The sequence below is a fragment of the Peromyscus leucopus genome, chromosome 1 (assembly GCF_004664715.2).
Source record: "Peromyscus leucopus breed LL Stock chromosome 1, UCI_PerLeu_2.1, whole genome shotgun sequence".
In the NCBI taxonomy this organism is placed as follows: domain Eukaryota; kingdom Metazoa; phylum Chordata; class Mammalia; order Rodentia; family Cricetidae; genus Peromyscus; species Peromyscus leucopus.
The window spans coordinates 101,447,693-101,467,496 of NC_051063.1; the positions used below are offsets into that span (position 1 = coordinate 101,447,693).

The 19,804-nt window shown below is 36.6% G+C and overlaps 1 pseudogene; it reads left to right on the forward strand.

Moving 5' to 3' along the window:
- Positions 1-5,405: 5,405 nt before the first annotated feature.
- LOC114706582 lies at positions 5,406-6,347 on the forward strand (annotated as a pseudogene).
- The last annotated feature ends 13,457 nt before the right edge of the window (positions 6,348-19,804 follow it).

The window sequence follows — 19,804 nt, forward strand, 5'->3', positions numbered from 1 at the left end:
ATGGTTAGGACAACTTTTAAATTTGGAATTTGTGTCTTAATCTGAAGCCAAAATTCATCAGAAAAAAAAAATTATGAAACTCACCAGAAATTTAACCAACAGTTTACCAAATAGTCTAACAAAATGTGATTTACATATATACTCATTTCTTAACACTGAAGAATAATGTTAGAAAAATATGAGAACTTTTATTTTCTATCAATAAACCATTGTGTTTCCTTAAGAATAGAAAACTTTACACAGGAAGAAACACATCTAGAGCTCAAATCAGAGCTGAGGTCCTGCCGTGTTATTGGAATTGTACAGCAGAACAGAACGCCCAGTACAAAGTGTGATCATTGAGTGTTCAGAATCAAGGCTGCAGTAAAGTCACATGCTGCAGCACAGTAATCACTACGGAAATGCTACGGGATCATTCTGAATTTTATTTTAAATTATGATTTGGCTATAGAATGTTCAGAAATCTTTGCCATTGCCATTTTCTTTAGTTCTCATGTGTAGCTGTGCAGCATGACCAGAGTCCTAGAATTTAGCAATGGGGACCTAGGTGCCTCTGGTCTGACAGAGTGATGGAATGTGATGCGAAGGCAGAATCATTAGTTCTGTCATGATTCCTGAAAGGATGATATGATACCTTCCAGAATACAATATCCAACATAAATCAAAATTCACTGCACTCTGTAATGGAACACATGCTGTCCTTATTAAGCTTCACCTCCAGTTACCATGTGGAGAATATATGCTCTTCATTCCAACTTTGTCTGCCATTGTGTGTTTAGTGGTTCTGGTGAGAAGGGTGTAAAATTTTCACCAGAGGTCAAATAGTCCTTTTAAACTTTGAGTTGGAGATCTAATTGTGTCTGTACAATGGACCAACAAATGAATAAAAGGATTAAATCAAATGTCTCTAAACTTAAATATGGTTAGAGCCACTGATAATAATTGTGACAATGTGGATAAGTCAGGATAATTATATATAATTACATAATTCTTATTTATCCAAGGCCCTTACTCAGCATTGGCAGTAAATGGACAAAGACAAAGTTTCAGTTTGTAAAGTGTGTGATGGCCAATGTGAACTGCTGTTTAAGGGCTGTTCAAAGCGATGAGAAGACTCAAGTGGTATGTGATAAAGCCTCAGGACAACTGAAGCACAGGGTACTGTAGATGGCGGTACTAACAGTCCTCTTTCACCATCACTGCCGGGAGATTTTATGTGACTCCTAGAGAAACCACTTCTATAATTTATCACCAAAGCACATACTAGTTATTACATAATAATTAGTGTATCACCTATATCTGTCTCCCTGCCATGCCAGGTTTGAGTCACTTCTCCAGTATAGGAGACAAGTCTTACTCAAAATATTGATGAGGGCTTCTTTTGTCCACATTGAACCACCAAATCCAAGATCATACACCTTTTCTGAGGGAAAAACAAATCCAATGACCTGTCAATGGTCATTAAACATTCCTAACATTCCTAGGGAAGCTGGGAGGCAGTGGCACACATCTTTAATCCCAGCACCTGGGAGGCAGAGCCAGGTGGATCTCTGTGAGTTTGAGGCCAGCCTGGTCTTCAGAGTGAGATCCAGGACAGCCAGGGCTATGCAGAGAAACCCTGTCTCAAAAAAAAAATAAAATAAAAAAATAAAAATAAAAAAAAAACAAAAAAAAAACACAACAACAACAAAAAAAAAAACCCCTAGGGATTTTCTTCAGTTCCAGACTATGCTGAAGGAGGTTCTTATTAGCACCAAAGTTCTCTGCAGTGTTGAATGTATTCTTTGTTGTAACTTAATAAGTTCAGTTTGTCAGGTATCTCTATTCCTTCTTAATTACATGGCATGTTAGCTTAAAAGAACACTCCCAAACAACTTCTGCACTCAGTAATTCCCCTTCTCAATTCACAGGGAATTGAGTATATCATTATCAAGGTAACACAGGAAAACTTCTTTGCTACTTAAATCACAATAAAGTGTTAATTTATTCAATATGTAAAATACTTCAACAAACAGAAAATAAAATTTAAAAAGCCTTTTAGAAGGAAGGCTAGAAAGATGGCTCAGTGATTAAGAGCAGTTGCTGTTTTAGCAGAGGACCAGAGTTTGGTTCATAGCATCCACATGAGAAGCTCACAAACCCACCAATAAGTTACAGATACAGAGGATATGACTGCTTCTTCTGGCCTGAGTAAACACACACACACACACACACACACACACACACACACACACACACACACACACAGGAGTGCACAGCCACATGCAATTAAAAAAAACACTCCCACAAACATATAAAATAAAATTGACAATAGCATATATAGGCTGGTATGCAAAATAAATTCAAGGGTCCTTGTGGATTAAAAAAAAAAAAGCCAAGAATGCATTTAGTATTTTATAGAGACAGATTCATTAATCAGAAAGAAAGAAAAATAAATTAACTCAATTATAGTCACATAAACAAAACTATCTAGGAAAATATAATGTGGCCAGCTCTCAAGAAGAATCTGAAAGTGCAGACAAACAGTAAATTCATTTATTTTTAGATGCGACAGGGGTGGCTTCACAGACAATTAATCATAAACATCCAAATGATATGCACACTGGGAATTGAGCTGAACAATTCTTCAGTGGGCTTTCACCTACATGAAATACTGAAGGGCATTTTAGGCCCTCTGAGTATAGAGTAGTGTGACATCATCCCTTTAATCTACTAAAATGGTTTCAGACAGGAAGAACTAGGATCAGCCTTTCAGAATGAGACCAACAGTCAATGCTGGGGTAGGTTTATCTCATATCACTGAAGTGCACTCCTTGATAAATGCCTGAAAACCCTAATGTTTCTTTTGTAGACCTCATCAGTCAGGAGCACTATGGGGAGCAGGTTACCCTTACCCAACTATGATTTTTACTGTTTAATCTTTGCTTTCATATGGAAGCAAGTATACATAAGACTTGAAAAGATTCCTCATAATACAGAATTGACCTCATTAAAAATCATTCCACTATTAGTATAAAGAATATGATAAATGATGTCATGTTTAACTTCAATTTAATACTGAACTTCATGCTAACTCCACTCTTTGAAAACCTCCTGTGTCTCTACTGTAACTGTTTTCCTTACAGTTCCACAAACTAGAGAGATGAATTTTGAAAGCTCTCTGAACTACAGATAGAACTAGAAAATCATCTTGCACTCTAGCTTCCTTCAATTTCTCTAAAATTATACTTTTCACAGCAACATAAAAATTAGTCTAATGAAATTCAGAATTTTTTTATTGTGCTAAACATGGGTTTGGTCATTTAGAATAAGTGGGTTGATAATGGCAAGTAAAAACAATCTTACTCTATTTTTTAGATTGATTATTAACATGCAGTTTTATTGCATTAAGAGAGCTAACATAAACTAAAAGGTACTAGTTGGGTTTGGTGTAGAAGTATTTAAAGCCAAACCTTAAACAGTATTAGAAGATTTAAAGGTTAAAAGATTAAGACCTTGCAAGTCAGCTACTACATGCCCCAAAGAATATCAATATCTAACTAAGCCAGCTATTAACTTTGGGAGTACAGTTTTCTAGAAAATACCTGAAAGGTACTAAGAAGGAACAAGATTGCTTTTTCTGCAGGAAAGATGAGTACAGTTAATGGGTGGGGGAAAAGGCTGCAGGAGTGAGGCCTGGCCTGTCTGTAGATGAGTTTGGCAGGAGAGGGACTCTAAGCAGCAAACGCACTACATCTCTCTTAATATTTCATTTACTCAACAAAATTAGCATTTAACAACCTTGAAGGGCTCTGTTCTGCAGAAACCAAACAAGTCAAAACAACAATAGCAAACCAAAATTTCAGGTAACTCTCCTTAGCCATATGGACCAAGTAAGCAGAAAACATCTCTTGCACTACATCTTTTTGTAAAACATCCTGTTGTACTACATCTTCAGTTTTCCATTGAGCATTCATATTTTTTCAGGTAAGTATCAGAAGCTCAGCTTGGGAGTTGAAGTACACCAGCTACGACAGACGTTTCTTTATTAGGAACTAAGATAATGGATCTGGATGCTTGATTAAGGTATTAATCACATAGCATTAGTCACAACAACTGAGATTTGCCTTTATGTAATTTATTTGAAGAAACAATATCAATCATTTCCCATGTATATGTACAAAAACATAGCACATTGTTTTATAAATATTTACACCTATTAATTTAGCAATTAAAATTACAATAAGTTGTTAATAGTATGAAAGCATCTCAATAAATTGAACAGAAAATATTAAAATGACTTGTAAATGTAAACAGAAATGCATGGTAATTTAAAATAATTCACTTTTAGAAGAAAAAAAGAGTAATGGTCAAAATGCTTAATAGTTTAGATAAATTAGAAACTAAATACAAATTTCTAAACAATTATTAAATATGAAAAATTACCAAAATGTATAAACACCCGTATATATGTAAGAACAATTTATAAAAAAAGAAGTTACTACTTTGAAAACCAGCAGGGAGGGGAACATATGAGGGTGTAGAGGGATGAAAGGGAAAGGTCTAGGTAGTTAACTATATTACAATGCCAAAAATTTTCAAATGAATTTTAAAATGCACCAAAAATTGCATGTGAATGAATGAGCTGTTACCCTGCAGATATGCACTGTAAATGAAACTAGTTGTTTTATACAATTGATATACACAAATAATTACTCCTTAAAAAGAAATATATATACAAAGCACTGTAACTGGGTGTTAAATTAAAATGTCTAAGAAAATTCAACTAAATAGACATTTCAAAACAAAGTATTTAATATGATAATGATTGACAGCATCAAAAATTTGAACGAAAGACTGTTCGCAAGAAATGTCAGACATCAAAATGTCAAATTGGTTGTACATCTCCACCTAAGTACTGCATAATGAAGTGCATAGAATCAATGGTAAAGAGAATATGCTAATTTGGGGTACTAGTAAAACATAACAACAGCAAAGGAACACAGGTCCACAATGACTCAACTGAAACTCGTGTATGGGGAGATTGTTTTTAAAACTGCATGAAGTAAAGTAGACAACAGGAAGCATAGAATCACTCAAAGATCTCGCTTATGAAGTCCTGATGTAAAACAGAAATGAAAAACAGGAAATAATGGATTCCAAGAAGAAAAAAATTCAGAGTTCTCTTTTATGTGACCTGTGATGATTTTTAATGGATGATTGGGTATTAATATGCACTAGTATGGTTATTTCTAATCTATTTTCTTCCATGTTGGTTGTATTTCTAAGAATAATTCCTATATCTCTTGGTTTGACAGCATCTTAAAGGTTTCAATAGGACAAAGTCAGGCATTTAAGCCATTCTATGCTCAGCATCACAACACGCCTCTTTGGAGCCATTCATCTTGAGGCCCACACATGCTGGTATGTCCATTCTCAACATCTCCATTACTGAAATTTCTACTTTCTATTTGGTTGGGTTTCCAGGGATGGAATCTGCCCACATTTGGATCTCCATCCCCATATGTCTCCTGTACACTGTTGCCATCCTGGGCAACTGCACTATCCTCTTTTTTATAAAATCAGAGCCTTCTCTGCATGAGCCCATGTATTATTTCCTCTCCATGTTGGCTCTCTCTGACCTAGGACTATCCATTTCTTCTCTCCCTACCATGCTCAAGGTTTTCTTGTTCAATTCTCCAGAAATTTCTCCTAATGCATGTTTTGTCCAGGAGTTTTTCATTCATGAATTCTCAGCTATGGAGTCATCTGTACTTCTCATTATGTCCTTTGATCGCTTTATTGCCATCTGTAACCCTCTGAGATACACTTCCATCCTTACCAGTGCCAGGGTCCTTCAAATTGGGCTTGCTTTTGCTCTCAAGAATGTGTTCTTGATCCTACCTTTCCCTACAACTCTGAAACATCTAAGATACTGCAAGTAGAATCTGTTGTCACATTCCTACTGTCTCCACCAGGATGTCATGAAGCTGGCCTGCTCAGACAACAAGTTCAATGTCATCTATGGTTTATTTGTGGCTCTCACAGGCATCCTGGACATAACATTTATTTTCTTGTCCTATGCACTGATCCTGAGAGCAGTGTTGGGCATTGCATCCCAAAGGGAAAGGCTCAAGGTCCTTAGTACCTGTGTCTCCCACATCTGTGCTGTGCTCATCTTCTATGTTCCTGTTATCTCCCTAGCTGTTATCTACCGCTTTGCCAACCATAGTTCTCCTATATCTAAGATCCTCATGGCTGACATTTTTCTGCTTGTGCCTCCAGTGATGAATCCCATTATATACTGTGTGAAGAGTCAACAGATAAGAAATGTGATACTAGAGAAACTGTGTCAAAAACAAAGCTGACAAAGATGTTTAATCTAAAGAAAATCCAATTTGTGATAAAAAATTGTCTGATTAAAATGAAACTGAATGAATCAATAAATACCCATACTGTATGTTAACTCTTCAGTATCATTTTTGTACATATTCACCATGATCAAAGAATCAGCCTTGCAAATTTCTTGACTTAGTTCTACCTCCTCTTCTGTAGGGTTCCCAGAGTTCTGAGGGGAGGTGCTTGATAGAGGCATCCATCCCATTTTGAACTATGTTTCCAAGGAATCCCTCTCTCTCTCTCTCTCTCTCTCTCTCTCTCTCTCTCTCTCTCTCTCTCTCTCTCTCTCTCTCTCTCTCATTCTTGTTCTCTGTCTCTTTCTCTGTGTGTGTGTGTGTGTGTGTGTGTGTGTGTGTGTATGTGTGTGTGTGCGCGCGCACTTGGGATGTCTGTCTGTGGTTCTCTGCATCTGTTCTCATCTGCTGCAGGAGGAAGGTTCTCTGATGATAATTGAATAAGGCAATGGTCTTTGAGTATATCAGAATATCATTAGGAGTCATTTTATTGATATATTTTTAGACCTGTAGTATTTGTTTTACCCTAGGCTCTGGGCTATCCAGTCTCTGGTTCTTGGTCACCCTTGCCAATCTGGGTACAGGTCCCTTCTCATGGAGTGGGCCTTAAATCAAATCAGACATCTGTTGGCTGCTCCCACAAGCTCTGTGTTGACATTGTCCTAGCATATCTTGCAGACAGGACAGACTGTAGGTCAAAAGTTTTGTATCTGGGTTGGTGTTTATGTTTCTCTTTTGGTAGCCTGTAGAATACCTTCCTGCATCAAAGTTATTAGAATTTAGGCAAGTTCAGTCTTAAGATTATGGTATTACAACCTTTTATAGTCCTTAAAGGAATATTCAATATGTTTATTTGAAAACTGAAAATATACATTCATATGAAAACTGGGTTATTGAGAAAATGTGACCAAAGGTAGTCTCTTCATTTAAACTATTCCCATTCAACACAGGGTCTTGGCAACTATAAATACACTCCTGCAGCTCATATACCCAAATTGATATGTACAATGACAATTTTACACAAGAAACCATTAAAACAAATAATGAGGATAAAGTTTTTGTTAGATAAATACTTTTATTATTTATTTTACTTTCGTAAATATGTCCACATTGAGCCTTCAAACAAATCATCTAGTTCATGCTGTATATAGACAGCTGTCTGTCTTTCACATCTCCATAACAGTTATACACAATGATAAAGATTCTTGAGCAGTGAGACTAGTCTCACTGAAACTTGATAAACCATGCCTGGCTGATATCCATAGGAGGCTTGCCTGTATCTGAAGAGAAACAGTGGAGAGAAGTGGATGGGTGGTGGGGAGGAACTGGGAAGAGGGGAGGATAAAATAGTATTGGAGCTTAAAATAAATAAACAAATAAACCAAAAAAAGATCCTGGAGCATATTGCTCAGTTTTACTTACAACTATCTTCTCAACTAAGCCTCAACTTTCCATTCCCATGCTCATCTTTACATTGTACAATTTTGGTAAGAGTTTTGTTAAGTTTGTTTAACCCAAATGCTTCACTGTTTATATTAGATTATCCCAAAATAATAAGTGGATTCCAAATATTCTACAATTGCTTGTTTGATAATTGATCATCTTGACATACATTCAGCAAGCAACATCGGCAAATCCAAACCGTCCTGTAGCTTGATGTTTACTATTAGACATTTCTCATCCATCAACCAACTTGTTCATACATTCTCAGTTCATCAATTCTGCTTTTATTCAGTTATTATGAGTTGAGCCTAATCGCTCTCCCCTACTACAAAGACCCATGGGTGCCCTATACCACCATGAGAGCTCCCGTAGATAAAGTCATTTTGCAGTTCTTTTATAAGTTTCATGATGCCGTAACTTAGCAACTAAATGATAACTGGGCTGATAATCACCTACCAATGACTCCATGTCACATTTTTGAGCCCCTGTTGTCACTCTTGTCTAGAGATCCACTGATAAGTCAGATTTCTGAACCATTGTACTGAGGGAAAATCAGTTGAATCACAGGAATGACAGCTCTTTGTTCTTGAGATTTGAGTACAGTACATAAGTTGTGCTAAGATCCCAAACACACACTCCTTCCCACTGTGTCTGCTCTTCCTTCCTCCTTTAGCTTCAATTTCCCCTCCAATTCCCTTTTGTCCTTCCACTGCTGCTCTTGATTCTGACACCATCCTCCCCTTTGTCCACCTCTGACACATTTTCCTCCCCACCTTGGCCCATAAACCCCCTGCCACTTACCAGGATATCAGAATTCTAAAATATCAGAACCCTCAGGAGACTCATGCCTCCTTACAACCAAAATGAAAGTGTCCACCTGATTAAGAAAGAAATAGATTAATTGAAACTAAAATCTAACAAACACTGGCTTTGGAAGCAACCAGACAGCTTTGCATGTCTCCTCAAATATCACCTAAACGGTAGTGCAAAGTCTCCATTTGATTATGCATTAAAGACTAAAATGTTTCTTAAAAGTGTTCTCCAAAAGCTTGATTAAAAAATAAAGCTACAAATGATGGTTCACACCTATAATCTCACCACTCAGGAGGAAGAAGCAGGAGGATGAGAGTCTAAGGGCATCCTCACTACATAGTGTCTTAAAAGCCAGCCTTGGCTACATGAAAATCTGTCTCAAAAACATTTATATACGTACATATATAACCTATATTTATTCTTTTATAAGTCACTAATGTTCAGTCTCTCATTTTTGTCAGAAAAAAGTATAAGTAGAGTAAATATGAGGTGTAAGTTTTATATAAACTAGCAAGTTTTGAATTACCATTTTTTTTTAGCTCAGGACTAAAATTTTAATGATATAAAATTTCTCTTTGTGTCTATATATATTTATGTATGTATGTATTTATGTTATGCATAAGTGATATTTTTTACCTCTGGCCAGCATAAAAATTAATTTAAATACCATAAATGAATTCTATTCCTATTGACTTCAAAATAAATGAAATCTCTACACAAATTGTACATTCTGTAATTCACTAAGATATAGAAACTAATTTAAATGTTTTAAATAAATATTTAGTAAGTGATACTAGCTTTTTCTTTTTTTAATTTAATTTAATTTTATTTTACAATACAATTCAGTTCTACATATCAGCCACAGATCCCCTTGTTCTCCCCCCTCCCGCCCCCTCCCCTTTCCCCCCAGCTTACCCCCTATTCCCACCTCCTCCAGATCAAGGTCTCCCCCGAGGACTGGGATCGACCTGATAGACTCAGTCCAGGCAGGTCCAGTCCCCTCCTCCCAGATTGAGCCAAGCGTCCCTGCATAAGTCCCAGGTTTCAAACAGCCAACTCATGCAACGAGCCCAGGACCTGGTACCACTGCCTAGATGCCTCCCAAACAGATCAACTGTCTCACCTATTCAGAGGGCCTGATCCAGTTGGGGGCCCCCAGGCTTTGGTTCATAGTTCATGTGTTTCCATTCGTTTGGCTATTTGTCCCTGTGCTTTATCCAACCTTGGTTCCAACAATTCCTGCTCATATAAACCCTCCTCTTTCTCGCTAATGGGCCTAGCCATGGATCTCTGCATCCAGTTCCCTCAGTCATTGGACGGGGTTTCTAGCAAGACAATTAGGGTGTTTGGCCATCCCATCACCAGAGTAGGTCAGTTCGGGCTGTCTCTTGACCATTGCCAGAAGTCTATTGTGGGGGTAAATTTTTGGATTTCTGTGGGCCTCTCTGGCACTTTGCTTCTTCCTATTCTCATGTGGTCTTCATTTACCATGATCTCCTATTCCTTGTTCTCCCTCTCTGTTCTTGATCCAGCTGGGATCTCCCGCTCCCCCAAGCTCTCTTTCCCTGGACCCTTGCCCTTCATTACCCCCACTCATGTCCAGGCTGTTCATGTAGATCTCATCTATTTCTCTGTCATTGGGTGATCCCCGTGTCTTTCTTGGTGTCCTACTAGTTTAATACGATTGATCAGAATAACTGGTGTGTCCCCTTATCTGTCTGCAATAATTATAATAGGAATATAGTTTTTTTTTTTCTATTTGTGTTTCTTTGGTTTAATAGTTATAAGGCATAATGTATCAAGTGAATGCTTAAGACTATAAAGACTAGTACACCAAAATAAGGACTAATTTATGAATATAAAACAGTAAAAATGATTGCTTAATACTGTTTATTGCTTAATACTAAACATGCTCATCAAGCTTTATATCAAAACAAAGAGCTAGGCATTTAACTACTTTTGTTTTGTAATGCATGTCTAACATGTATACACTATAAAAACAGTTAATAGGAAATTTTCCAAGATCATAGCTTAGGGTTAGTGTTATAATTTACATGATGAAAATAGTTTCCAAATGCTTTAGGTGTCTTACAGCATTCAGATTATGCTGTCAAGTAAACAGATATTTACTAAACATTTACTAAACAGATATTTACTAAATCTAGATAGGAACACATACCACCCTGTGCTACTTTAATTTTAAGTACTTTTAGCAAACTTACTTTTATACATGGTAGACAGAACTAAATAAGCAAAATATGTCTGTATCTCACTTGAAAATTGTGAGATGAAGATTCAGATGCCTCTATCAATTGTATAATGATCAATAATGAGTTTTCTAAGACATTATAAGATGCTGATTCAGGACAATTTTTAATTGTCTTCTTCCTGTGTTTCTCTGTAAAAGAGTGGTTTTTGATTATTAAGAACTGCAATCAATATATAGAAAGGGAGCTAGCAAAAATAGTAACATAATAATTCTGTATCAAAGGTATACAAGGGGGTCTGTGCATGTATCTCACTTAGTATTGTTCTTGTGTAACCTATAAGAAGCCTTGATTTTGATCCCCTGTACCACATTAACCTGGAGTGGTGGTGTACACCTGGAGTCCCAGTACTCCCACTCAGGAGGGAGAGTGGGAAGATCAGGAGTAGTTAAGGGTGATCATTTTCCATATAGCAAGTTCAAGGACAGCATGAGTGGATACAGGAGACCCTGCCACAAAAGCCAACAGGAATGAGCTGGGGGCAGGGTATGGAAGGAATTCAAGGGATGATATCTGTGAGGATCTGGAGAGAGGAAAGGAAAAGGAGGAAGAATTTCAATTTTATTGTAAAAACATTTTTAAAGTAAAAAGATAGCATAAAAGGAGAGTGTAGTGTGTTTTGAAAATGAAAACTATTAAATATCAAAGATGTGGTTTTGTTCAGGGAACACCAAGAAAGGAAATTTTATTTTAAATTATAATGCTTTTTGATTGTTGCAGAATAAGAAAGTAAAACTTTGAAGGGAGTTTTTTTTTTTAAATACATTAGATCTGTCAAAAGGAAACTTAGAAATGTTAGAAGCTGTCAAGTTGGCTCTCTATTTCAGTGATTGACTTGATTAAAATTAACTGTTGGTTTGAAGGTGAATAAGAAGATCTCTTTCTGGAAGGTCTAGAAAACTCAGACTATGTTAGGGAAACACAGCAAAGAGGGACTACTCAAATCTGTAGGTGTCACAAGTGAAAATTAAGGAGGAACTCATGGTTTGGATTCCAGCCTTGAAAAGCTACTGAAAAATCAAATTTGATGATTCCGCTGAAAAATTCTAGAAAACAAATGCAGAAATTCCTCCAGAGTCAACACCACCCCTTCTTCTCTTACTTAAATAATCAGGCAAATCCAATGAGATCAGATAATTATAAAGGGGAGGCTGGAGGGATAGCTCAGCAGTTAAAAGCTCGTGCTGCTCCTGAAAAAGACCCAGGTTCAGTTCCAGCACCTACATGGTGGCTCACAAATGTCTGTAACTCTGCTTCCTGAGAAGCCGGTGTCCTCTTATGGCCTTCACAGACACCAGACTGCTGTGGATATCACTCTATATAAATAAAACACTGATGGCAAGTGACCAGGCAGGAAGTATAGGCGGGACAAAGAGAGAAGAGAATTGGGGAAACAGGAAGAAGGAGGAGAGAGACTGCAGCCACCGCCAGGAGAAGCAGCATGTAGAGACTCTGGTAAGCCACCAGCCACGTGGCAAGGTATAGATTTATAGAAATGGGTTAATTTAAGATAAAAGAGCAGTTAGCAAGAAGCCTGCCACGGCCATACAGTTTATAAGTGATATAAGCGTCTGAGTGATTATTTTATAAGTGGATTGTGGTACTGCGGGGCTTGGGGAACCTGGAGAAAAGCCCTCCAGCAACAAATGGCGCCCAACGGCTCGAGTTTCCACCTTAAACCTGAGAATATTTAATAACCAATTCTAAACAGAGCCAAAACCAGGTTCCTGCTTCTTGTCTCATACGGGCAGCTAGATACGGCAAAACGCAAGTTTGGACACTGGCGGGTTCTTGGCGGGTGCGTTTGACCGGCTGTATGGCGAAATGAGGCATCTGCCAGTGGCACATTAAGCTGTGTGGTAGATTTAGTCTTTACTAGTATTTAAAAAAAAAAAAAAAAAAAAAAAAGAGGTTTCTGGGCTACACGCTGCTTTGATAAAAGCTTAGACCCACTATTTCTGAGACTTGATGACTCCCAGAGCTGGCGGAAAACGTACCACTGCCATGTTGGGAAGCTGAAGTGGGCGGAGCCAGCAGCCACAGCGCCATTTCAGGCTTACAATGGTACAGTTTAAAGCAATAGGCTCAAGCTCAAGGTAATATAAAACATAAGCCACATAAAGATGGCTACCACACAGAAAATCTGGATTATGTTCTCTTTGATATTCATAACTAAAGAAAAACATTTGATTACAAAACCTGTTGAGGTATGCCAAAATGTATATTTTAAAGGTACCTTGACTTCAAAATTTGGATATAAGGATATGTTACTTTGGAAAAGAGGTTCTGCTTTTGTTTCCACAGAAAGCCAGAGGCTGTGGACTTGTTCCAGATTAAGATACATCAGGTTTCACCAGCCAAGACCCCCTGAAAGGACTCCGATGACACCATGGCCCAGATGATCCAACATCCAGATCGGTTTCAAGGCAACTGGTTCACACAATACAGCCTCACGGACTACCCCATAGGTCTAAATTTTCTTTCCGTCCCCATAAGATACAGCGCCCCCTCCAGCAGGAAGTAGTAAGAGATGCTACGCCCAAATTCCCAAATATACCAAGCTGGCTTTAGAGGTGGAATTGGATCACTCCCCCTCTAAACCCAGACATATTGCTTTAAAAAAAAAAAATGGTTAAGTGATTCTTGTGTCCCAAATCAGAAGAGCCCTCTGGTGTGGGACAGAGAAAAACCAATATTTTTATTTAAAACAGGTTGATTATAAATGTGATCTCTTTCTAAAAAGAAAAGGGATATGATATATAGGAGGATATGGAGATGATAAGATAAGAGGGTAGATTAATGAACCTACTTTTACAGAACAACTTGTTTAAAATGTTTTACATTGGTATAGATTTTAGTTTATTGATACAAACTTAAAGTTAATTTTGTTATACTGTATATATATATATATATATATATATATATATATATATATATATATATATTTCTATTCTTGTTTGAGGTATTATGTTTATGTAACTCATTTAAAATTGTAATGGATAATTAAAAATAGATTAATAATCAGTCATCTATGATAATCATATTTGTAGCCATGTTAGTTAAGTCTTCTAGGTATACATAGATATATTTCAGATAGATAGGTAATCTTCAAACACTTCATAGACCTAGAGAACATGGCATTTAAATAACTTAGAATTCTGTTGACGTGAGACACAACTGCTCCTGGCTGCACCAATTGATCCCGAGAGAATGTTGGGCTTCTAAGACATTTCCATTTGGAAGTTTGTCTTTTTGGCACAAAATGGCCTACTGGGCAAAGAACTGCCCTTGCCTTGACGGCTAACAGTACGAATGCAATGCTGTCCTTTCTGGACAAGCGGGACACAAGGAAAGCGACCACTGTACTCTGCCAAGACAGGGTAAGATGGTCTTTCAGAATTCCTGCTTCTAAAAATGGTCTGTCAGATACTCTAGGCCTGTAGCCAATTTGAATGCACCAACAATGCTGAGAAACATTAGGTGACTGTCCAGGCTGCCAGCTGTCTTGGTCTACTCTTGCAAGATTCCGAAAGTTGCTTGCATCCATCTACCATTTCTCAGGGACCATTATGTTCCTTCTCAGGTCTTTGATGTGGTTAAAGACTAGATAGTCGTAATTTCCTCAGTTATGATAAAAGATAAGTTAGCTATAAAACCTTAAACTCACAAATATAAGATATATAGGACATCTCCTTTAATATTGTAACTATAATTCTTGCTCGGTAATTGTTTTGTTATATGTAATTTTACCATGTTAAAGTTAAAACCTTCCTTTTTAAAAAAAGAAGAAAGGGGAAGTGCTGTGGATATCACTCTATATAAATAAAACACTGATGGCAAGTGACCAGGCAGGAAGTATAGGCGGGACAAAGAGAGAAGAGAATTGGGGAAACAGGAAGAAGGAGGAGAGAGACTGCAGCCACCGCCAGGAGAAGCAGCATGTAGAGACTCTGGTAAGCCAACAGCCACGTGGCAAGGTATAGATTTATTGAAATGGGTTAATTTAAGATAAAAGAGCAGTTAGCAAGAAGCCTGCCACGGCCATACATTATAAATTATAAGTTTATAAGTGATATAAGCGTCTGAGTGATTATTTTATAAGTGGATTGTGGGACTGCGGGGCTTGGGGAACCTGGAGAAAAGCCCTCCAGCAACACCAGACACACATGTAGTAAATGTACATAAATGCAGCCAAAGCACATACATACAAAAATAAATCTTTTAAAATTCATAAAAGGTGTGAACATAGAAATGTTTTTCTAGTTTGTATATCCTATATTTTATGTGTACATAAAATCATTCATAAATAAATAAGTGTGAGAAAGATACAGAGAGATAGACAGAGTCAGAAAGACAGTCATAGACTCTAAAGGTCAAACCTGGGATGCTGCATATGCTAAGCAAGCAGCCTATCATGAACTACACTCTCCAGCACTTAAGATTTCTTGACTCACTGTTTTCTCTTTGCTTATAATTTTTAACAGGACAGTAAATACAAATATTAAGTGGTACATTTACACCTACTGTGAACACACAGGAACCCCAGAAGTATGAAAGTGTATAGCTTCTCCCTCCCTCAGAATCCCTGACAGATTCTGCCTCTCTGAATCTAACTGCAGACTCAGCCCTGACCTAAAGGGAAAACTGTTCCCATTGATGCCTTAACATTCTGCCAAAGGACTCCCACTGTCCAGCAGTGATGCTTTATTATCCTAATTATATTTCACTAAAATTCATATTCATTTTTAATTTTTCCCTCTCCAGTCAACATGTGACAACAAAAGACTGAGGTCATATAACCTGTACCTCCAAAGAGAATTTAAGTTACAGTCTAGTCTCTCACATGATGGAAATTTCTCTAGCTTCTCCAAAGTCAAGTTTTCCCTCTTCCTCTCTGTTACAATCAGCCCTGCTTCTCCAGTACAGCCCTGAGCAGTGAAACTGCCCTTTAACCGGGCCTGTGGGCTTAAGTAAAGCAATCTGCTCACCTGCCTAGAAGAACAGTTACTTTTCAATATCAACAAATAAAATGTCTACTGAAGTCTCTGGCTTTATTCTTTTCCTCACTCAGAAAGTTTCGTTTTATTTCCTGTTTTACCATTAAGCTCATTAGCACAATTTAGGTATTAACATCAACATACATAGCAATACAACAAATATAAATACGTGTGGGCATACATGGGCACATATATGCACACACACACACAGCTAGTGTTCTAGATACTTGAGTAAATTTCTCTTATTCCATGTCAAGACACTATTCTATTCAAATTCTTTCAACTTGAATACAAATAAACATGTCCTTCAATTCTCAGATAGTTCTGGGAATAAGGTGGATCATAATTTTGCCTTGCTCCTGCTCTGAGCTGCTTTTGTGTTAATTTCAGTGTTAGGAAAATTTTATTTGCAGGGTTGTCCATATACTGAACTGAAGATATGACAATAACATCCTTCCTTATACTTTTGATTCATTTCTGATACATATATTTAAGGCATACAAAATAGCACACCAAGTATATAAATGATTATTAGAGTCAAGAAAATTGACCTATCACCTTCCATAGATAGCATTCTATGGGTGTATATATATGTGATTCAGGCATGTAAGATATACTCTCTCACCAAATTTACATAAATTCATACTCTGTCTATTAGATTTCTATTCTTATGCAAGTTCCATCCTTTGACCTATTTCTTCCCATTTCATATCCTTGAATATCTGTATTGATGGTGTTCTATTATGTTTGCATGTATACTTTTGACTTATCCATCCATCTCTCAGTACACCACTTGTCATGCGATCTATTCGTGCCTTGATCCCTCTACTGTTATTCTTTCTAGGTGTCTTTTATGCTACTGTAGGTCATTGCTTTGGTTCATTTTAGGGTTGAGGCATAAGTTCTTAACATAGAGATTAAGAGAGAAATATCAACAAAGCACTGCAAGTAACGACTGCTGCTAAGGATAGAGCTGAAAGAGAAAAGACTCATGCCACACACCAACCTCATCACATAAGTCAAGAAAATTTCCCAAGGACAAGATGATGTTTTGCCATCATCTTAGATATAGACGTCAAAATCTGGTTCCCGATGGCAAGTTTATCTAAAAATTGCTGGAAAAATAGATTTGGGGACATTATAATGTGTCCCTCATTGTGAACAGATTAATACGACTGCCTAAATTATACATTTACTAGTTGCTTTATAATGATTTTTGTCACTTGAAGTGTATGTTAATAGATAATATAATAAAATTCTATCCACTTTTTTGTGTTGAGAATCAATATTTACCTGAGGTTTATGAATAAGACAACTGCATCATCAGGACACTTTAGTAAGCCACCATTAGCTCATTTCCCAAATAACTAACAGTTGCATTTGTTTCTTTCTGACTAAACTTTCCACTGTAGATAAAGTTATATTCTCTTTCTGTTTCAACTATGTGTCTTCCTCTTCTGTTATCTCTTTCCATTTACATTTTGACTGTCTTATTCATCTCTGTTCTGTTTCCTATTGCTATTTCTATTCGGGTCTTTATCTAGATTTATGCCTTTTCAGATTGTAATTCTGTTTCCATTTCTTCTTTACCTTTGTCTCCTCATTTTTCCTAATATTTCTGTTTTAGCTCTTACTTTCTTTGGCTTTTATTCCTCACCTGAATAGAGTTCAGTCTGTACTTATTACAGATACCCTTTGTTTCTGGAAGACTTGAGGCTTTAGTTAGTCCTCTAATTCTATTCCTCACCAGCAGTAATTATTTGCATATTTCTCTTCGTCTAAGGGAGGGGTCTTGGTATAGGTACAGCTCATCATCTAGGGGTCTACACTGGCATGTTATTTGGTGTTGACCATTGTTCTGTCTTGTTTGGGCAGACATATTGTTAAGATTTCTCAATAGAACTTTTCATCTTATCTAGAAGATATAATCTTGCATATATAATCTTGGAAAATATAATCTCCCTGGACCTCTGGCTGTGATAAAGAATCAAAATACACAAAACATCAAAGCAGACTCAGGTGATTATATTTATATTTATATACACTTCTGTACACACATACACAGAGTGTGTAACAAATATAATCAAAGAAAAGCTATCAGTTTGAGAATGGAAGGGGCATGGGAGGGTTCAAGGTGGACTTCAGAGGGCCTAGAGGGAGGAAAAAATTATATTTCAATCAAAAACATTTAAAATTCTTTTTGAAATCATGGTAGTGAAGCCTGGTGCTAGGTCTCCTTGCTGAGCATGTCTTTAAAAGCCAAGTATAAAGGGGCAAAGGCTCATCTTTGGCTTTGACTATGCTTATTTCAGATCATGAGCTCTCAACACATTCTTGTTCTTCATACATTCTTATCCTAATTTTTCTTTTGAAAACTATGGTTTTATTAAAGAAAGAATAACACAAAATAAAATTTATTGCTTACAACAAACATATATAGGATATTGAAGATATATTTGATGGGTAAATGTCTACTTTATTAGATACACACAGTTTTTATCTTTGAACATGATTGTGTGTATGTGTATGATGATTTTGTCACCTTATCTAATCAAAATATACATAACTTTTAGAACCATGATAATGGATATATTTTACAATTACCTAATTTCAGTTGTTTTTTGATTAGTCTTTAAAATATGTACCATTATTTTCATGAAAAATTTCTACAATTTTCACCTAAATCACCTACAATGACTATTTTTTTTAATGTAATACATTTGAGATCAGTCCATGTCATTATGTTATATGCAATAGAAGCTATTGTATTACACTGCACAGCATTTCATTTCCTTTATATGCAAAGTTTTTTGTTTGTTTGTTTGTTTTAGTGGTTATTTTCTTAATAAGATAAGGCAAAAGCTCTCATATTGAGGTTGAACAAGGCAACCCAGTAGGAGGAAAAGGGTCTCAAGAGCAGGTAAAAGAGTCAGAAATACACCTGCTACCACTGTTAGGATTTCCCCAAACCCCAAGTTAATAGCCATAACATATATGCAGAGGACCTGGTACAGACCCATGCAGACTACATTCTTGCCATTGCAGTTTATGTGAGCCCATGTGAGTGAGCTCTGCTTAGTTGATTTGGTGGACCATGTTCTCATGATATCCTCTATCCTCTCTGACTCCTCATTCTTTATGTCTTTATAAATCCCAGAAATAGCTTGTGATTCATATCAAGATTTATGGATAATTTTATTGAGAATACATATAAATATGGAGAAATGTCATATATAGATCAGATATTCCAAAACAAAAACATGGACATCAAAGTATTAAAAGTATTCAATTTTTCTCAGCAATTTTTATATGTTTGTGCATAAAATTTGCATATTGTACACTAGGTTCATCATTAAGTATTTAATATTAATTTATCAGTTAATTTCTCAATTAACAATTATCAATTAATTTGTTGATTGACATCTAAGCTTATCTTAATTTTTAGCTATTATGAATGGTGCAGCAATAAACATGGACATGGAAATATGCCTGTAGTATATTAAATAAGAGTTTTCAGGTGATTTGAATGAGATGCCATAGAAGGATCACATGGTACCGAAAGTTTTAGTTCTTTGAGGAACATCCTCACTGATTTCCACAGTAGCTGTACCATGTCACATTAGCTGCAGTATTGCATATGAATTCATCCTTCCCCATATTTTAACTAGGATTTGTTTGCTTCTTTTCTTGGTCACTATCTGAATCTCTTAAGATGGAATCTGAAGGCAGTTTTAATTGGTGTCTCACTGATGGCTAAGGATGCAGAACACTAGCAGACATTTATTTGACATTTGTGCTTATTTTGAGAGCTGTTTACTTGATTAGCTCATTCATAATTTGGGGGGAATGTTTAATATTTGCACTTTTTCATATATTATAGTTAGTAATCCCT